Raw genomic sequence first — 18,397 nt, 5'->3', positions numbered from 1 at the left:
AATACTCTTCGAAACTGTCAAGATCATGAAAGACAAGGAAAGATCTCAGGGCAATTAAAGACTGCTGGGGACTAGGAAGAAATAACAACTAAATGTAATATGGTATCCTGTAAAGAAAAAGGGACATTGGTGGGAAAACTGGTGACACGTATATAAGGTCTCTAATTTAGCTCCTAATCTGGGGTCGCCCAGAGTCGGACACGACTGAAGCTACTTAGCAGCAGCAGCAGCAGCAGCACTGGGTACTAATGTTCATTCCCTTGTTTTGATTACTGTGCTAAGGTTCAGTTCAGTTTAGTTGCTCAGTTGTGTACAGCTCTTTGCGACTCCATAGACTGCAGCATGCCAGGCCTCCCTGTCCATTGCTAACTCCCGGAGTTTACTCAAACTCTTGTCCGTTGAGTTGGTGATGCCATCCAATCATCTTATCCTCTGTTATCCCCTTCTCCTCCCACCTTCAATCTTTCCCAGAATCAGGGTCTTTTCAAATGAGTCAGTTCTTCGCATCAGGTGGCCAAAGTATTGGAGTTTCAGCTTTAACATCAGTCTTTCCAATGCATATTCAGGGCTGATTTCCTTTAAGATGGACTAGTTGGATCTCCTTGCAGTCCAAGGGACTCTCAAGAGTCTTCTCCAATGCCACAGTTCAAAAGCATCAATTCTTCGGCTCTCAGCTTTCTTTATAGTCCAACTCTCACATCCATATATGACTACTGGAAAAACCATAACCTTGACTAGATGGACCTTTGTTGGCAAAGTAATGTCTCTGCTTTTTAATATGGTATCTAGGTTGGTCATAACTTTTCTTCCAAGGGGTAAGTGTCTTTTAATTTCATGGCTGCAATCACCGTCTGCAGTGATTTTGGAGCCCCCCAAAATAAAGTCTGTCACTGTTTCCCCATCTATTTGCCATGAAGTGATGAAACTGGATGCCATGATCGTAGTTTTCTAAATGTTGATCTTTAAGCCAACTTTTTCACTCTCCTCTTTCACTTTCATCAAGAGGCTCTTTAGTTCTTTTTCACTTTCTGCCATAAGGGTGGTGTCATCTGCATATCTGAGGTTATTGATATTTCTCCTGGCAATCTTGATTCCAGCTTGTGCCTCATCCAGCCCAGCATTTCTCATGATGTACTCTGCATATAACTTAAATAAGCAGGGTGACAATATACAGCATTGACGTACTCCTTTTCCTATTTGGAACCAGTCTGTTGTTCCATGTCCAGTTCTAACTGTTGCTGTAAGATGTTAACATTGGGGAAGTTGAGTGAAGAAAATACAGAAAATCTTTTTTCCACATTATCTGTAAGCCTAACATTAGTTCAAAATAAAAGTTAAATACTTTTAAATTCCATTTAATTTTTCAACTATATTCATCTCTGTTATTGAAATATAATCTTCCGTTGACTTTGGAATCACAATGTTCTGGTTTTCTTTTTCACTTTGGAGAGTTTTTTTAACAACCACAGCAATTAGTCCACTAGTTCATAGATTCCGATCTTAACAAAATTAGGGATATGCAGGAACTTACATGAGAGTACAAAACTATTTTAAGACACACTCTGGACTGTAGTCCAGTGGTTAAGAATCCACCTGCCAATGCAGGGGACAAGGGTTCAATCCCTGGTCTGATAAGATTCCACATGCCATGGGGCATCTAAGCCCTTAGGCCACAATTACTGAACCCTGTGCTCTAGAGCCTGTGCTCCGCAACAAGAGAAGCCACCGCAATGAGAAGCCCGCACAGGGCAACTCGAGAGAGTAACCCCCCCACCCCAACTCTCCAAAACTAACAAAGCCCACTTGTAGCAATGAAGACCCAGTGCAGCCAAAAATTAATTAATTTAAAAAAATAGACATACTCTTTTCAAATTCATTACCTAACTTGAAATCACAGGAGACACAGAGGGACTTCACTTGGGAGGAGCTGGAAGTCTAAACCTCTTCTCAGATGTAGCAGAAAAAGAAAGGCAAGCATATGAGCAATAATAACCATGAAACTGCCCCCACCAACCAACAGCTCCATCCAGAAAAGGGATACTTCACACCATCCTGACTGCTAACAAGAATTCCAGGGAAAACAGTGAAGTGAAGAACAAGGGCATCCTGCCTGGTATCTGTAATGTACACACTTGAAACATTAAAGCAAGGGCCAGAAACTGATGGTTATTGGCCATAACTGGTTTGTCATAGCTTTTCTTCCAAGGAGCAAGCATCTTTTAATTTCATGGCTGCAGTCACTATCTGTGGTGATTGGTAGTGAACGCTTGGAAATATTTGATGCAGGAACTATCCCAAATGAAACAGTGAAATGAGTTTTATCACATGGTAAGCATGGAGCAGCCAAAATCATACTGGAAGAGAATCTTGTTCAGAGTGGAGAATGAAATGTCCTGACAGTTGTAGAATGAATGTCAGCAGGAAACTCACGTCCTCTGAGAAGGAAAACAAAGCAGCTGTTGGAGGACCTTTGAGAAGTATAAAGAATTAATTAGAGAAGCTTGTTACTAAAGATACTTTCTTTCTAGAAAGGCAATCTGGCCAAGCTGAGGGAAACAGCAAATAACTACTAATTGTAAATAGTATCTTTCACAGCAAGTTTCTCAGCATTTAATATCTACAGATGAGACATGCATAGCTAAACTGATTAAGAAAACCTCCACATATATCTGGTATTAATGTTATATATTCCATTCACATTCATCATCTCATATGATACTGTAAAGGTGATAGTATGAGCATTTCCATTTTACAGATGAAAAAAAGAACCTCAAGGAGATTAAGTCTAAAATCACAAATCCAGTCAATTAGTAAATCCAGGATTTGACTCAAGACATTTGAAAGAAATTCAGAGCATTGTGGTGAAAAGCTCTGAGGTACAATGCAGAGATTTTTATCTTCTTAGGGCATGCTGGAATTTTAAGATATATGTAAAACAGTCAAAGTACCAAACAAATTCAATATATTTAATGATAATGACAACAGATCCCTTTTAAGTTGGTGCTAGAGTCAGAAGCCTGGCAAGAAGGAGGATGTAAAAATAAATAAATAAATTTAGCCATGAGTGATTAAACATGGCCTATAGAAAGTTTTATAAATAGCTTTATATGTTTAGCTTCTTTTCTCCTTTGTGGTTATTTTATACTAGGGAAGATATAACAGGGAGAGTTAGATTGTTATGAGGATATATTTAAATATCTATAGAAAGATAATTTTTAATATTGCCTTAAATGTAGGTGCAGTAGATAGTTCTGATGCCAATAATATATTTCAGGTGGCCTGTGCTTTCAAATATCTTATCTGATGTGATATTCTGAGTTTCTACCTTGAAGTCAGAAGACTATAAAAACCACCATGTGGGTAGGTGAGTGGAACACTAGAAATAAAGGACAAAAACAGTGTGAAATGGTGTAGCCACTGTAGAAACAGTCTGGCAGTTCTTCATAAAGTTAAGTACATTGCTACCATTTGATCTAGCATTCCACTCCTAGGTATAGACACGTATGAAAACATATATCCACATAAAAACTTCTATACAAATGTTCATAGCAACATTATTAATAATAGTCAAAGTATACCTAAATGTCCATTAGCCAATAAAGGGGTATACAAATGTATATTCACACAATGCAATATTATTCAGTAATAAAAAGGAATGAAGTACTGATACATGCTGCAACATGGATGAACCTTGAAAGCATTACATTGAGTAAAAGAAGTCAGTCACAAAAAAACACATATTACATGACTCTATGCATGTGAAATGTCCAGAATAGGCAAAGTTCTAGAGATAGAATGTAGATCAGTGGTTGCTTAGGGCAGAGGAGGTTGTAGGAAGAGACAATAATAGCTAAAGTGTATGGGGTTTCTTTTTTGAGGTGATAAAAATACTCTAAAATTGATTGTAGGGATTTACCTGGCAGTCGAGTGGTTAAGACTCTGCACTTCCCCTGCAGGGGGCATGGGTTCAATCTCTGGTTGGAGAATGAAGATCCCGCAGACCATGCTGCATGACCATAAATAAATAAATGAAACAGATTGTGGTGATAATTGCATATGCCTGTGAATATACTAAAACTGCTAAATTGCACGCTTTAAATTGATGAGTATGTGAACATATCTCAAGAATGCTGTAAAATAGAAAAGGACCAGCATGAAGAACTTAGAGACCAGATCTTGCCAGCAACATCCTCAAAGGCCCTCTTTTTTTTCCCTAGACAATGCTTAAAGCAGAACAACAACAAAAAGCTAGAGGTGTTCTCCATATGACCCAGCAATCCCACTGCTAGGCATATATCCTGAGAAGACCAAAATTGAAAAAGACACATGTACCCCATTGTTCATTTCAGCACTATTTACAATAGTTAGAACATGGAAGCAACCTAGACGTCCTTCAACAGATGAATGGATAAAGAAGTTGTGGTACATATACACAATGGAATATTCCTCAACCATAAAAAGAAACACATTTGAATCAGTTCTAATAAGGTGGATGAACCTAGAACCTATTATACAGAGTGAAGTAAGTCAGAAATAGAAAGATAAATATCGTGTACTAACACATATATATGGAATCTAAAAAGGTGGTACTGATGAATTTACCTGCAAGGCAGCAATGGAGAAACAGACATAAAGAACAGACTTACGGACACAGGGAGAGAGGGGTGGAGAGGGTGAGATGTCTGGAGAGAGCAACATGGAAACTTACATTACCATACATTAAATAGATAGGCAATGGGCATTTCCGTTATCTCTCAGGGAACTCAAACAGGGGCTCTGCATCAACCTAGAGGGGTGGGATGGGAAGGAAGATAGGCGGGAGGTTCAAGAGGGAGGAGATATATGTATAACTGTGATTCATTGTGATGTTTGACAGAAAACAAAATTCTGTAAAGCAATTATCCTTCAGTTAAAAAATAAATTAAAAAAAACAACTAGAGGTGTTCTTAAATTAATCTGATAGTGGATGTGTCCACATTTTAGCTATTCAGAATAATCCAAGCATGGTTATGATTTGTATAATAGCACAGCCCAGAGGCCAATCTGGTTCTAACCCAAATCTAAAGGTCCTGTGAGGCTGGAAGAGTATTCCGGAGTTGGTCCCTAGCAATCCTGAGTACCTGTACATGTTCCACACCTATCCTAATCTGAATTCATACCCCATAAGTGTAGACCATATCCAGACAGATGTTAGGGACAGAATGAATAGCTACTCATCATCTCTTCTCTTTCCCTGTACAGGCAATGAATGCCTGGGGACTGCTGTGTGTCAGATCTCAAAAAAGGGAGAAACCAGTTTGACTTCATGCCAGCACTAGGAGTGACATGACAAAGAAGGCTGGAGCTGAACCATGCATGCACAATGGACTCAAGGGAAGAGAGGACTCTTGGGTTTCAGCTTTTTTGTCTGTTTTTATTGGAGTATAGTTGATTGACAACGTTGTGTTAGTTTTAGGTGTACAGCAAAGTGAATCAGTTACACATGTATATACATCTACTCTCTGCTCATTTTGGGTTTTTTTTTTTTAGGATTTTTTTTTCCCCATGTAGGCCATTACAGAGTATTGAGTAGAGTTCCCTGTGCTATACAGCAGGTATAGTTATCTGTTTTATATGTAGTAGTGTGTACATGTCAGTCCTAATCTCCCAACTTATCCTTCCCCCCACCTCTTATCCCCTGGTAACCATAAGTTTGTTGTCTACATCTGTGACTCTGCTTCTGTTCTGTAAATAATTTCATTTGTACCCTCAAGAGTTAAAGCAAGAGACAAACCCAATTACAGGTTCTAGGTTGTTTCTGTTGTTGCTTCAGTTGTTTAGTTGCTAAGTTGTGTCCCACTCTGCGACCCCATGGATGTAGCTCACCAGGCTCCTCTGTCCATGGGATTTTCCAGGCAAGAATAGTGGCGAGGGTTGCCATTTCCTTCTCCAGGGGATCTTCCATACCCAGGCATCAGACCTCTCTTGCATTGGCAAGCAAGTTCTTTACTGCTGAGGAAACAGGCCAGCTAGGTTGTTTCTACAACCAGCCTATTTGCTTTCTCCATGTCAGAAGCATATTGGAAAAAGAAAAAGAAGCATATTGGGCAGGGTTTAGAAGAATTCCCATGTACTTATTTCCCTTTGACATGTGCTCAAAGCAAGTCTCAGAGAAAGCAAACCCCTTACTTCCAGAGGGGTAAATCCAGCTGGTTCTTGACAGGTTCACTCATCCTATGAAAAGCGTGAAACAGTCAGGTAATTTTCCAGCAGCCTCTCCATCACAGTCAACTCTTAGAAGTCCTCTTTGGGTTTCAGGCTCTTCCCTCACCAGAGTGTTCAGTCTCACCTCACCTCAAGGAGACACTACGTTGTATTTCATCAACAACACACTTTCCACAGTACCTTTTGCCCTACCAAACTCCATCTCTGGGATTGTAAAAGCATATTGGAGCAGAGTTCAAAGAGGATGGGGACATTAACCAGAAGGGAGCATCTATGTGCTCCATCTTTTCCCTAATGTCTGTGGTTTTTTGTTTTCTTTCTTCAAGACCCAACTTGTAAATTTGAGAGAAAGTTAGTGAGAAGGAGTCAGTCAATGAGAACCAAGCCTGGAGTGTGAGGCCCAGGGAGACGCTGAATTCATGCCAGTGATGGGCTATCCAGGACTTCCCAGATGGTTCAGTGGTAAAGAAATCTACTTGCCAATGCAGGAGACGTGGGTTTGATCCCTGGACTGGGAAGATCCCCTGGAGGAGAGCATAGCAACCCATTCCAGTATTCTTGCCTGGAGAATTCCATGGACAGAGAAGCCTGGTGGGCTACAATCCACAGGGTCACAAAGAGTCGGACACGAATGGGCAGCAGAGCACACACACACAATGGGCTATCCAGCAGACGGGGCCACTACCCACTTTTTGGCCTTTTATGGTCTACCTTGAAACTGTCAAGGCATAAAAGGGGGAGTGATTTTTAGTATTACAATGAAGGCATAATGAGTTAAAGATCAATGACGGAAATATTCGCGAAGTCACTTTGGTTGCAGCCAGTTTTTATTGCATCCTGACAGCTGCACTCCTTCTTCATTTATCTAGCAGTTGTGTCCAGCCACTTTCCCTCCTCTCTCAGAATCACTAAGTGGGGTCCATTCCACTTAGGAGGGATCTGATCTTGAGGGTTTTTAGATACAGCTAGGTCCTGGTGGGAAGGAATAGCACTTGGTTACCATATTCCATGAGAGCTTTCATGGTTTCTCCTACCTGGAGAGCATACTCGAGTTGTTCCATTCAAGGGAATTAAGGTTCGAGTCCCAACCTTAATTTCGAGTCCCTGTAACTCTATCTGAGTTACACAGTTTCAACCCCATTCAGAAGGATCATCCTTTCCTTTCAACTTTTCATATAGAGGCCTAGATATTAGACCACATTTAGGGATCCAGATGTGGCAAAACCCAGCCATCCTCAGGAAACTCCTAAGCTATCTTCCAGTTTTAGGGTAGGTAAGGCTGCAAATGGCTTCTTTCCTCTGCTGGGGTAGGCTTCTCTGAGCTGTGAGAATGAAGCCTAGATAGGACATCCTAGTTTGTGATATTTGAGCTAAATCTGGGACAATGTATGTCCAGGGTTTAGATGGACTATCACAGGACTGGCTCCTGCAGCTAGCCTACCCACACCCTCATCCCTGGGCCCAAACCTCGGGATTTAATCCTAGGAGGTCCACTTGTTCTGCCTAGGTAAGGTTTTCCCCAGCCATTACCATTATCTCTTTGTGCCTTGGTCTAGGGGAACACCAATCTCCAGATTGTCTCCCATTAGGTGGATAGTAGCCCCAGTGTTTGTATGATATACAGGGTACAGGGCATTCAGGGACACATAGAAAGGAATGGGTGAGAATGTGTGCATGCAGTTTATATTCTAATGGTCCTGTGAATGCCCATTCTTAGGCCTTTCCTGATACCCCCAGGCCCTTTTATCCTCTGACTTTTCCTCCTCTATATCTTGGTTACAAAGCACCTGGTGGCTCAGAAGGTAAAGTGTCTGTCTACAATGCGGGAGACCCGGGTTCGATCCCTGGGTTGGGAAGATCCCCTGGAGAAGGAAATGGCAATCCACTCCAGGACTATTGCCTGGAAAATCCCATGGGCAGAGGAGCCTGGTAGGCTACAGCCCACGGGGTCACAAAGAGTTGGACACGACTGAGCGACTTCACTTTCACTTTCAGGCAACCTTGCTGAGGTGAGAGGCAGGGAAGGCTATCTGGTTCTGCTTCCACTTTCTGAAGTTTTCACCTTATGTCCAGGTCACTTTGGGAAATTAAACAGGACCTCAGGATTGCATTCCTTTCTAATCACTCAGGACTACTAGTAGTATAGATTTGGTGATATTCCCTGGGGCACTCCAGGAATACGGAAAGGTTTTGTGTTGGCTTCTAATGATTTCCTTTGTCTTATTATGATTGAGGTTTTTTTTGTTGTTGTTGTTTGTTTGTTTTTAATCCCTGCTGCATGGTGTGAGTTTCTCTGAAGTAGGCAGGGGAGCCCTGTGAGCCCTTTGTAAGACCAGGAACCCCAACACGTGGAAGACCTGTGAGCTGCTGGCCAGACAAGAAACACTCACTGCCTACCTGGCCCCTCTGCTTGGCAGGCGAATCTTGGGTGACTATCAACTGAGGTTCCACAAGTTCTCCTCCTGGTATCGGCACAGAATACCAGGTGCCTTAGTGACCTGGTGAGCACCCCATGGGACTCCATCGTGCTTTTAGCACTCACATGGTGTGAAGGCTGAAACTCCTTCTTTTTGGTTGAAAGGAGAAAAGAGAAGACCCTTGACTCAGATAGCTGTGCCACTTCCTAACAGACCAAGTAGGTTAAGAACTTACATGCCTAAACGGCTCTGGCTCTGAGGCAGTCCTGTCTAACCTGTGGGATATTCTGACTGGGGAAGGACTATCTTAAGCACAGGTTGTTATAAATTCAAGGGGGACCCCCAGTCACATCAGTCTGCCCCATTGGATACCGCCCATTTTGGTCTTTCAAGGAATCCATTAACAGTTCGGCACTGGTTCCAAATTTCCTGAGCCAGAAATCTTATTTGGGTTGAATCTTATGGTATTTGTGCAACTAATTTCCAACCAGGGTCCAACAACCCGGCAGGACTTCCTCTGAGGTAGGTCCCCAAAGGAAAAGGAGGGTTCATCCAGGTATATGTTCCATTTATGAAGGCATGTGGCAACCTCTGAGTGAGACTAAACTAAGCACAAAGAGAAAAAAAAGATTTTATTTTATTATATTTTTATTTTTATTCCCTGGGATTTTATTCTATTTTTATTCCCTGGGATTCTATTTTTATTCCCTGGGAATTGTTAATGGGGTTTGCCAGTGACAATATTTACGACAAAAAAGCAAGCTATAGCACTGAAGACATGCCCCTCAAACACACACACAGCCGTTTGAAAAAGTCTGAATTATAGGTTCAAGGCATTTAAAATTTTCTCTGCTCATAACTTGACTATTAAGCTAATTAAGAGGAAGTATCAGACAAACAAAATTAGGTTGTTTCCATATCTTGACTATTATGAATAATGCCACAATGAACATGGCAATGCAGGCATCTCTTCAAGATCTCATTTTCATTTTCTTTGGGAATACTCAGAAGCGGGATTACTGATAATATAGTAATTCTACTTTGAAGTGTCTGAAGCTCCTTCATAGTGGCAGTACCAATTTCTAATCCCACCAACAGTACATAAATATTCCCTTTTCTCCACATCCTCACCAGGACTTGTTAGCTCTAGTCTTTTTCATAATAATTATTTTAACATATAAAATGATGATTTTGATTTATATTTTCCTGATGATTACTGATGATGAGCACCTTTTCATAAACCTATTGATCATTTGTATGTCTTCTTTGGAATAATGTCTATTCAGCTCCTCTGCCCATTTTTAATATCAGATTGTTTGTTTTGATCTGTTACAAGGCAAGGGTCGATTCATTTTTTTTAACATATGGATTTCCAATTGTTTCCACAATATTCTAGATCCTTTGTTTTTTCATATAAATTTTAGAATCAGCTTACCAATTTCTATCTGAAAAGGCTACTGGGACCCTGATAGTATTTGTGTTGAATCCACAGATAAACTTGAGAAGAATTAACAGCTTAACAATATTGACTCTTCCAATACATAAACAAAGTATGTGTGTCCATTTATTTGTCTTTTTAAATTTATGTCATCAATTGTAATTTCAAAATATTAAGACCAATCTTGTACATATTTTCTTACTTTCACCCCTAAGTATTTCATGGGTTTTTTGCTCTTATAAATGATATTGTTAGCATTTTAATTTCTGGTTGCATGTTGCTATTTTATAGAAATATGATGGATTTTTATACCTAAATTTTGTCTTCCTACAACACTGTAATATTCACTGACAGATCTAGTAGCATTTTGGTAGATTCTTTGGGACTTTCTACATAGACAGTCATGTTGCCTTTGAATAAAGATATATCACAGGGAAACAGGAGGTAACTTAAGGTCAATATGGGAAATACTGGTCAAATACGGGAAAATCATCACTTGAAACCCATAATTACATGCTATTATATATAAAATAGACAACCAACAAGGACCTGCTGTAGAGCACAGGGAACTATAATCTTGTAATAACTTATAATGGAAAAAAAATGTAAAAAAGAATATATGTATATATTTGTATTTATATATATGTATAACTAAATCACTACTGTACACCTGAAACTAATGTATTTTTTGGAAATGAACACATTTTAAATCAACTGTATTTCAATTAAAAACATTTTTTAAAGCCATCATAAATGATTCAGGCAAGTGTCATCAATATATGATGTTCAAGCTGGCTGGTGAAAGTTTGAAGAATAAGAAGATATTTTGTTGTTGTTTAGTTGCTAAGTCAGACTCTTTACATAGTCTCAAAATATCCGCTTACAAAATACTTATTAACTGTAAAAAGTAAAAAAGTAACTTCATAGTGAAAAAGCCTGGGAAACATCACCTTAACCAACTGATCAAAGCTAACAAAGTGAATATCACTGGTAATAATACTAATTGAAAGCATGTGCGTTCTGTTATGATGCACTTCTGTGGAACTATGGATAATGTAGTATAACCCTAATCTAATCATGAAAGGGTATCAGTTCAGTTCAGTTCAGCTCAGTCACTCAGTCGTGTCCGACTCTTTGCAACCCCATGAATTGCAGCACGCCAGGCCTCCCTGTCCATCACCAACTCCCGGAGTTCACTCAAACTCATGTCCATCGAGTCTGTGATGCCATCCAGCCATCTCATCCTCTGTCGTCCCCTTCTCCTCCTGCCCCCAATCCCTCCCAGCATAAGGGTCTTTTCTAATGAGTCAACTCTTTACATGAGGTGGCCAAAGTACTGGAGTTTCAGCTTTAGCATCATTCCTTCCAAAGAAATCCCAGGGCTGATCTCCTTCAGAATGGACTAGTTGGATCTCCCTGCAGTCCAAGGGACTCTCAAGAGTCTTCTCCAACACCACAGTTCAAAAGCATCAATTCTTCGGCGCTCAGCCTTCTTCACAGTCCTATTCTCACACCCATACATGACCACAGGAAAAACCATAGCCTTCACTAGACGGACCTTAGTCGGCAAAGTAATGTCTCTGCTTTTGAATATACCATCTCGGTTGGTCATAACTTTTCTTCCAAGGAGTAAGGCGTCTTTTAATTTCATGGCTGCAAACACCATCTGCAGTGATTCTGGAGCCAAAAAAAATAAAGTCTGACACTGTTTCCACTGTTTCCCCATCTATCTCCCATGAAGTGATCGGACCGGATGCCATGATCTTCGTTTTCTGAATGTTGAGCTTTAAGCCAACTTTTTAACTCTCCACTTTCACTTTCATCAAGACGCTTTTTAATTCTTCTTCACTTTCTGCCATAAGGGTGGTGTCATCTGCATATCTGAGGTTATTGATATTTCTCCCTGCAATCATGATTCCAGCTTGTGTTTCTTCCAGTATAGCGTTTCTCATGATGTACTCTGCATATAAGTTAAATAAGCAGGGTGACAATATACAACCTTGACATACTCCTTTTCCTATTTGGAACCAGTCTGTTGTTCCATGTCCAGTTCTAACTGTTGCTTCCTGACCTGCATACAGATTTCTCAAGAGGCAGGTCAGGTGGTTTGGTATTCCCATCTCTTTCAGAATTTTCCACAGTTTATTGTGATCCACACAGTCAAAGGCTTTGGCATAGTCAATAAAGCAGAAATAGATGTTTTTCTGGAACTCTCTTGCTTTTTCCATGATCCAGCGGATGTTGGCAATTTGATCTCTGGTTCCTCTGCCTTTTCTAAAACCAGCTTGAACATCAGGAAGTTCACAGTTCACATATTGCTTAAGCGCAGGCGGCTGCGACCCAGCGCACTAAACGTGGGCGGCTGCGACGGGGCGCACTAAGCGCAGCCAAAAGGAGTTACCCCACGTCCGAGGTCAGGGGCAGCGGCCGAGAGCACCAGGCTGCGACAGAGCAGGAACGGCCGAGAGGAGCTGCCCACGTCCGAGGTCAGGGGCGGCGGCCGGGAGGAGCTACCCTGCGTCCGAGGTCAGTGACGGCCGGGAGGAGAAACACCGCGTCCAAGGTCAGGGGCAGCGGAAGAGAGGAGCTACCCTGCGTCTGAGGTCTGGGGCGCCGGGGAGAAGCCACCTCGCACCGAGGCCAGGGGCGGCTCCCGAGGCCAAGGGCGGAGGCCAGGAGGAGCAACCCGAGAAGCGGTGGCTGCACGGGCACAGTAGGGCCTAGAGGAGCTATCCCACGTTGAAGGTCAGGAAGGGCGGCGGTAAGGAGATACCCCTCCTCCAAGGTAAGGAACAGCGGCTGTGCTTTGCAGGAGCAGCCGTGAAGAGATACCCCATGCCCAAGGTAAGAAAAACCCAAGTAAGATGGTAGGTGTTGCAAGAGGGCATCAGAGGGCATACACACTGAAACCATACTCACAGAAAACTAGTCAATCTAATCACACTAGGACCACAGCCTTGTCTAACTCAATGAAACCAAGCCATGCCTGCAGGGCAACCCAAGATGGGCAGGTCATGGTGGAGAGGTCTGACAGAATGTGGTCCACTGGAGAAGGGAATGGCAAAGCACTTCAGTATTCTTGCCTTGAGAACCCCATGAACAGTAGGAAAAGGCCAAATGATTGGATACTGAAAGAGGAACTCCCCAGGTCAGTAGGTGCCCAATATGCTACTGGAGATCAGTGGAGAAATAATTCCAGAAAGAATGAAGGGATGAAGCCAAAGCAAAAACAATACCCAGCTGTGGATGTGACTGGTGATAAAAGCAAGGTCCGATGCTGTAAAGAGCAATATTGCATAGGAACCTGGAATGTCAGGTCCATGAGTCAAGGCAAATTGGAAGTGGTCAAACAAGAGATGGCAAGAGTGAACATCGACATTCTAGGAATCAGCGAACTAAAATGGACTGGAATGGGTGATTTTAACTCAGATGACCATTATATCTACTACTGCGGACAGGAATCCCTCAGAAGAAATGGAGTCGCCATCATGGTCAACAGAAGAGTCCAAAGTGCAGTACTTGGATGCAATCTCAAAAATGACAGAATGATCTCTCTTCGTCTCCAAGGCAAACCATTCAATATCGCAGTTATCCAAGTCTATGCCCCAACCAGTAACGCTGAAGAAGCTGAAGCTGAACGGTTTTATGAAGACCTACAAGACCTTTTAGAACTAACACCCCAAAAAGATGTCCTTTTCATTATAGGGGACTGGAATGCAAAAGTAGGAAGTCAAGAAACACCTGGTGTTAACAGGCAAATTTGGCCTTGGAATGCGGAATGAAGCAGGGCAAAGACTAATAGAGTTTTGCCAAGATAATGCACTGGTCATAACAAACACCCTCTTCCAACAACACAAGAGAAGACTCTACACATGGACATCACCAGATGGTCAACACCGAAATCAGACTGATTATATTCTCTGCAGCAAAAAATGGAGAAGCTCTATACAGTCAACAAAAACAAGACCAGGAGCTGACTGTGGCTCAGATCATGAACTCCTTATTACCAAATTCAGACTTAAATTGAAGAAAGTAGGGAAAACCACTAGACCATTCAGGTATGACCTAAATCAAATCCCTTATGATTATACAGTGGAAGTGAGAAATAGATTTAAGGGCCTAGATCTGATAGATAAGAGTGCCTGATGTACTATGGAATGAGGTTCGTGACATTGTACAGGAGACAGGGATCAAGACCATCCCCGTGGAAAAGAAATGCAAAAAAGCAAAATGGCTGTCTGGGGAGGCCTTACAAATAGCTGCGAAAAGAAGAGAGGTGAAAAGCAAAGGAGAAAAGGAAAGATATAAGCATCTGAATGCAGAGTTCCAGAGAATAGCAAGAAGAGATAAGAAAGCCTTCCTCGGTGATCAGTGCAAAGAAATAGAGTAAAACAACAGAATGGGAAAGACTAGAGATTTCTTCAAGAAAATTAGAGATACCAAGGGAACATTTCATGCAAAGATGGGCTCGATAAAGGACAGTAATGGTATGGACCTAACAGAAGCAGAAGATATTAAGAAGAGGTGGCAAGAATACACAGAAGAATTGTACAAAAAAGATCTTCACAACCCAGATAATCATGATGATGTGATCACTCATCTAGAACCAGACATCCTGAAATGTGAAGTCAAGTGGGCCTTGGAAAGCATCGCTACGAACAAAGCTAGTGGAGGGGATGGAATTCCAGTTGAGCTGTCTCAAATCCTGAAAGATGCTGCTGTGAAAGTGCTGCATTCAACATGCCAGCAAATTTGGAAAACTCAGCAGTGGCCACAGGACTGGAAAAGGTCAGTTTTCATTCCAATCCCAAAGAAAGGCAATGCCAAAGAATGCTCAAGCTACTGCACAATTGCACTCATCTCACATGCTAGTAAAGGAGGGGTAGGGATGGGAGGAAAATGGGGGAGGCTCTAAAAGAGCAACGTGAGGGATCCTTCTGGAGATGGAAATGTTCTGAATCTTGACTTATCAGTGTCAATATTTTGGTTCTGATAGTGTGCTGTTGTTTGGCAAGATGTTACCATTGGAGAAGATGGGGGAAGGATATATGAGATCTCTTTGTATTATGCTTTACAAGTGCATGCAACTCTAGAATTATCTCAAAATAAAAACCTAATTTAAAAAATAACTTTCCTATATTCTTCAAAATGTCATTCTCATGAAATATGAAGAAAGATTTGGGAATTGTTCCAGGATAAAGAAGACTAAAAAGACATGACAGTGAGTGCAACAGACAGTTTTAGATTTTCTCATGCTCAGTTCAGTTCAGTTCAGTCGCTCAGTCATGTCTGACTCTCTGCGACCCCATGAATTGCAGCACGCAGGCCTCCCTGTCCATCACCATCTCCTGGAGTTCACTCAGACTCACGTCCATTGAGTCAGTGATGCCATCCAGCCATCTCATCCTCTGTCGTCCCCTTCTCCTCCTGCCCCCAATCCCTCCCAGCATCAGAGTTTTTTCCAATGAGTCAACTCTTCGCATGAGGTGGCCAAAGTACTGGAGTTTCAGCTTTAGCATCATTCCTTCCAAAGAACACCCAGGACTGATCTCCTTCAGAATGGACTGGTTGGATCTCCCCGGAGTCCAAGGGACACTCAAGAGTCTTCTCCAACACCACAGTTCAAAAGCATCAATTCTTCAGCGCTCAGCCTTCTTCACAGTCCAACTCTCACATCCATACATGACCACTGGAAAAACCATAGCCTTCACTAGACGGACCTTAGTCGGCAAAGTAATGTCTCTGCTTTTGAATATACCATCTCGGTTGGTCATAACTTTTCTTCCAAGGAGTAAGCATCTTTTAATTTCATGGCTGCACTCACCATCTGCAGTGATTCTGGAGCCAAAAAAAATAAAGTCTGACACTGTTTCCACTGTTTCCCCATATATCTCCCATGAAGTGACGGGACCGGATGCCATGATCTTCATTTTCTGAATGTTGAGCTTTAAGCCAACTTTTTCGCTCTCCTCTTTGATTTTCATCAAGAGGCTTTTTAGTTCCTCTTCACTTTCTGCCATAAGGGTGGTGTCATCTGCATATCTGAGGTTATTGATATTTCTCCCCGCAATCATGATTCCAGCTTGTGTTTCTTCCAGTCCAGCGTTTCTCATGATGTATTCTGCATATAAGTTAAATAAGCAGGGTGACAATATAGAGCCTTGACATACTCCTTTTCCTATTTGGAACCAGTCTGTTGTTCCATGTCCAGTTCTAACTGTTGCTTCCTGACCTGCATACAGGTTTCTCAAGAGGCAGGTCAGGTGGTCTGGTATTCCCAACTCTTTCAGAATTTTCCACAGTTTATTGTGATCCACACAGTCAAAGGCTTTGGCATAGTCAATAAAGCAGAAATAGATGTTTTTCTGGAACTCTCTTGCTTTTTCCATGATCCAGCGGATGTTGGCAATTTGATCTCTGGTTCCTCTGCCTTTTCTAAAATCAGCTTGAACATCAGGAAGTTCACAGTTCAGGTATTGCTGACGCCTAGCTTGGAGAATTTTGAGCATTACTTTACTAGCGTGTGAGATGAGTGCAATTGTGCGGTAGTTTGAGCATTCTTCGGCATTGCCTTTCTTTGGGATTGGAATGAAAACTGACCTTTTCCAGTCCTGTGGCCACTGCTGAGTTTTCCAAATTTGCTGGCATATTGAGTGCAGCACTTTCACAGCATCATCTTTCAGGATTTGAAATATCTCAACTGGAATTCCATCCCCTCCACTAGCTTTGTTCCTAGTGATGCTTTCTAAGGCCCACTTGACTTCACATTCCAAGATGTCTGGTTCTATATGAGTGATCACACTATCGTGATTATCCGGGTCGTGAAGATCTTTTTTGTACAGTTCTTCTGTGTATTCTTGCCACCTCTTCTTAATATCTTCTGCTTCTGTTAGGTCCATACCATTTCTGTCCTTTATTGAGCCCATCTTTGCATGAAATGTTCCCTTGGTATCTCTAATTTTCTTGAAGAGATCTCTAGTCTTTCCCAATCTGTTGTTTTCCTCTATTTCTTTGCATTGATCATTGAAGAAGGCTTTCTTATCTCTTCTTGCTATTCTCTGGAACTCTGCATTTAGATGCTTATATCTTTCCTTTTCTCCTTTGCTTTTCACCTCTCTTCTTTTCATAGCTATTTGTAAGGCCTCCCCAGACAGCCATTTTGCTTTTTTGCATTTCTTTTCCATGGGGATGGTCTTGATCCCTGTCTCCTGTACAATGTCACGAACCTCATTCCATAGTTCATCAGGCACTCTATCTATTTAAGGTCTAGGCCCTTATATCTATTTCTCACTTCCACTGTATAATCATAAGGGTTTTGATTTAGGTCATACCTGAATGGTCTAGTGGTTTTCCCTGCTTTCTTCAATTTAAGTCTGAATTTGGTAATAAGGAGTTCATGATCTGAGCCACAGTCAGCTCCTGGTCTTGTTTTTGTTGACTGTATAGAGCTTCTCCATCTTATATTATTGAAACAGGTGGCAAAATCTGAACACAGTCTTTAGCTTAGTGCTATATCACTTTCATCTCCTGATTTTGTTAAATGTACTCTGGTTATATGAGAGAATTTCTTTTTGTTATTAGGTGATATACACCGAAGTATTCCAGAGTAAAGGGATGATATCTCTGCAACTCAACATGATTGAGAAAAGAAGTAGAGAGAGTGAAAGAGACGATAAACAAGTGTAGGTAAATGCTAACATTTGGAGAGCCTGAATGAAGCGTATCTAGAATTCTTTGAGCTATTCTTGTAACTTTTCTATCATCTGACATTATGTATAATTGCATAAAAAACATTCAAACCAAAAAAAATCTTTTGTATAAACACAGAATGAAATGCTATTCTTCAACAAAAAATACCAAATTATATGGGAGAACATGGTAAATCTCAAAAACATTACACTAAATGAAAGAGGCATTACAGAAAAGACTATATGCTGAATGATATGCTTACATGAGGTTCTAGGATAGGCAAAACTAACTATGACAGAAAAAATCAGAACAAATGTTGCTTCCAGAGGGTGGAGAAGAGAAAATTCCTACTGGAATGGTGGCATTAGTTGATTGGTTAGGATGCTACCAGGTGGTTAATAGTACGAGTACGTATGTTCTAAGTCTCTTCAGTCATATCTGATTCTTTGAGACTCCATGGACTGTAGCCCACCAGGCTCCTCTGTCCATGGGATTCTCCAGGCAAGAATACTGAAGTGGGTTGCCATGCCCTCTTCCAGGGGATCTTCCCCACCCAGGGGTCAAACCTGCATCCCTTAAGTCTCCTGCATTGGCAGGCATGCTCTTTACTCCTAGCACCTAATATGGAGTCAGGGCCACACTTAATATT

This window comes from Capra hircus, chromosome 10 (assembly GCF_001704415.2).
Source record: "Capra hircus breed San Clemente chromosome 10, ASM170441v1, whole genome shotgun sequence".
Lineage (NCBI taxonomy): Eukaryota > Metazoa > Chordata > Mammalia > Artiodactyla > Bovidae > Capra > Capra hircus.
The sequence above is the reverse complement of the archived record's forward strand: the minus strand, read 5'-3'. Positions refer to the sequence as shown.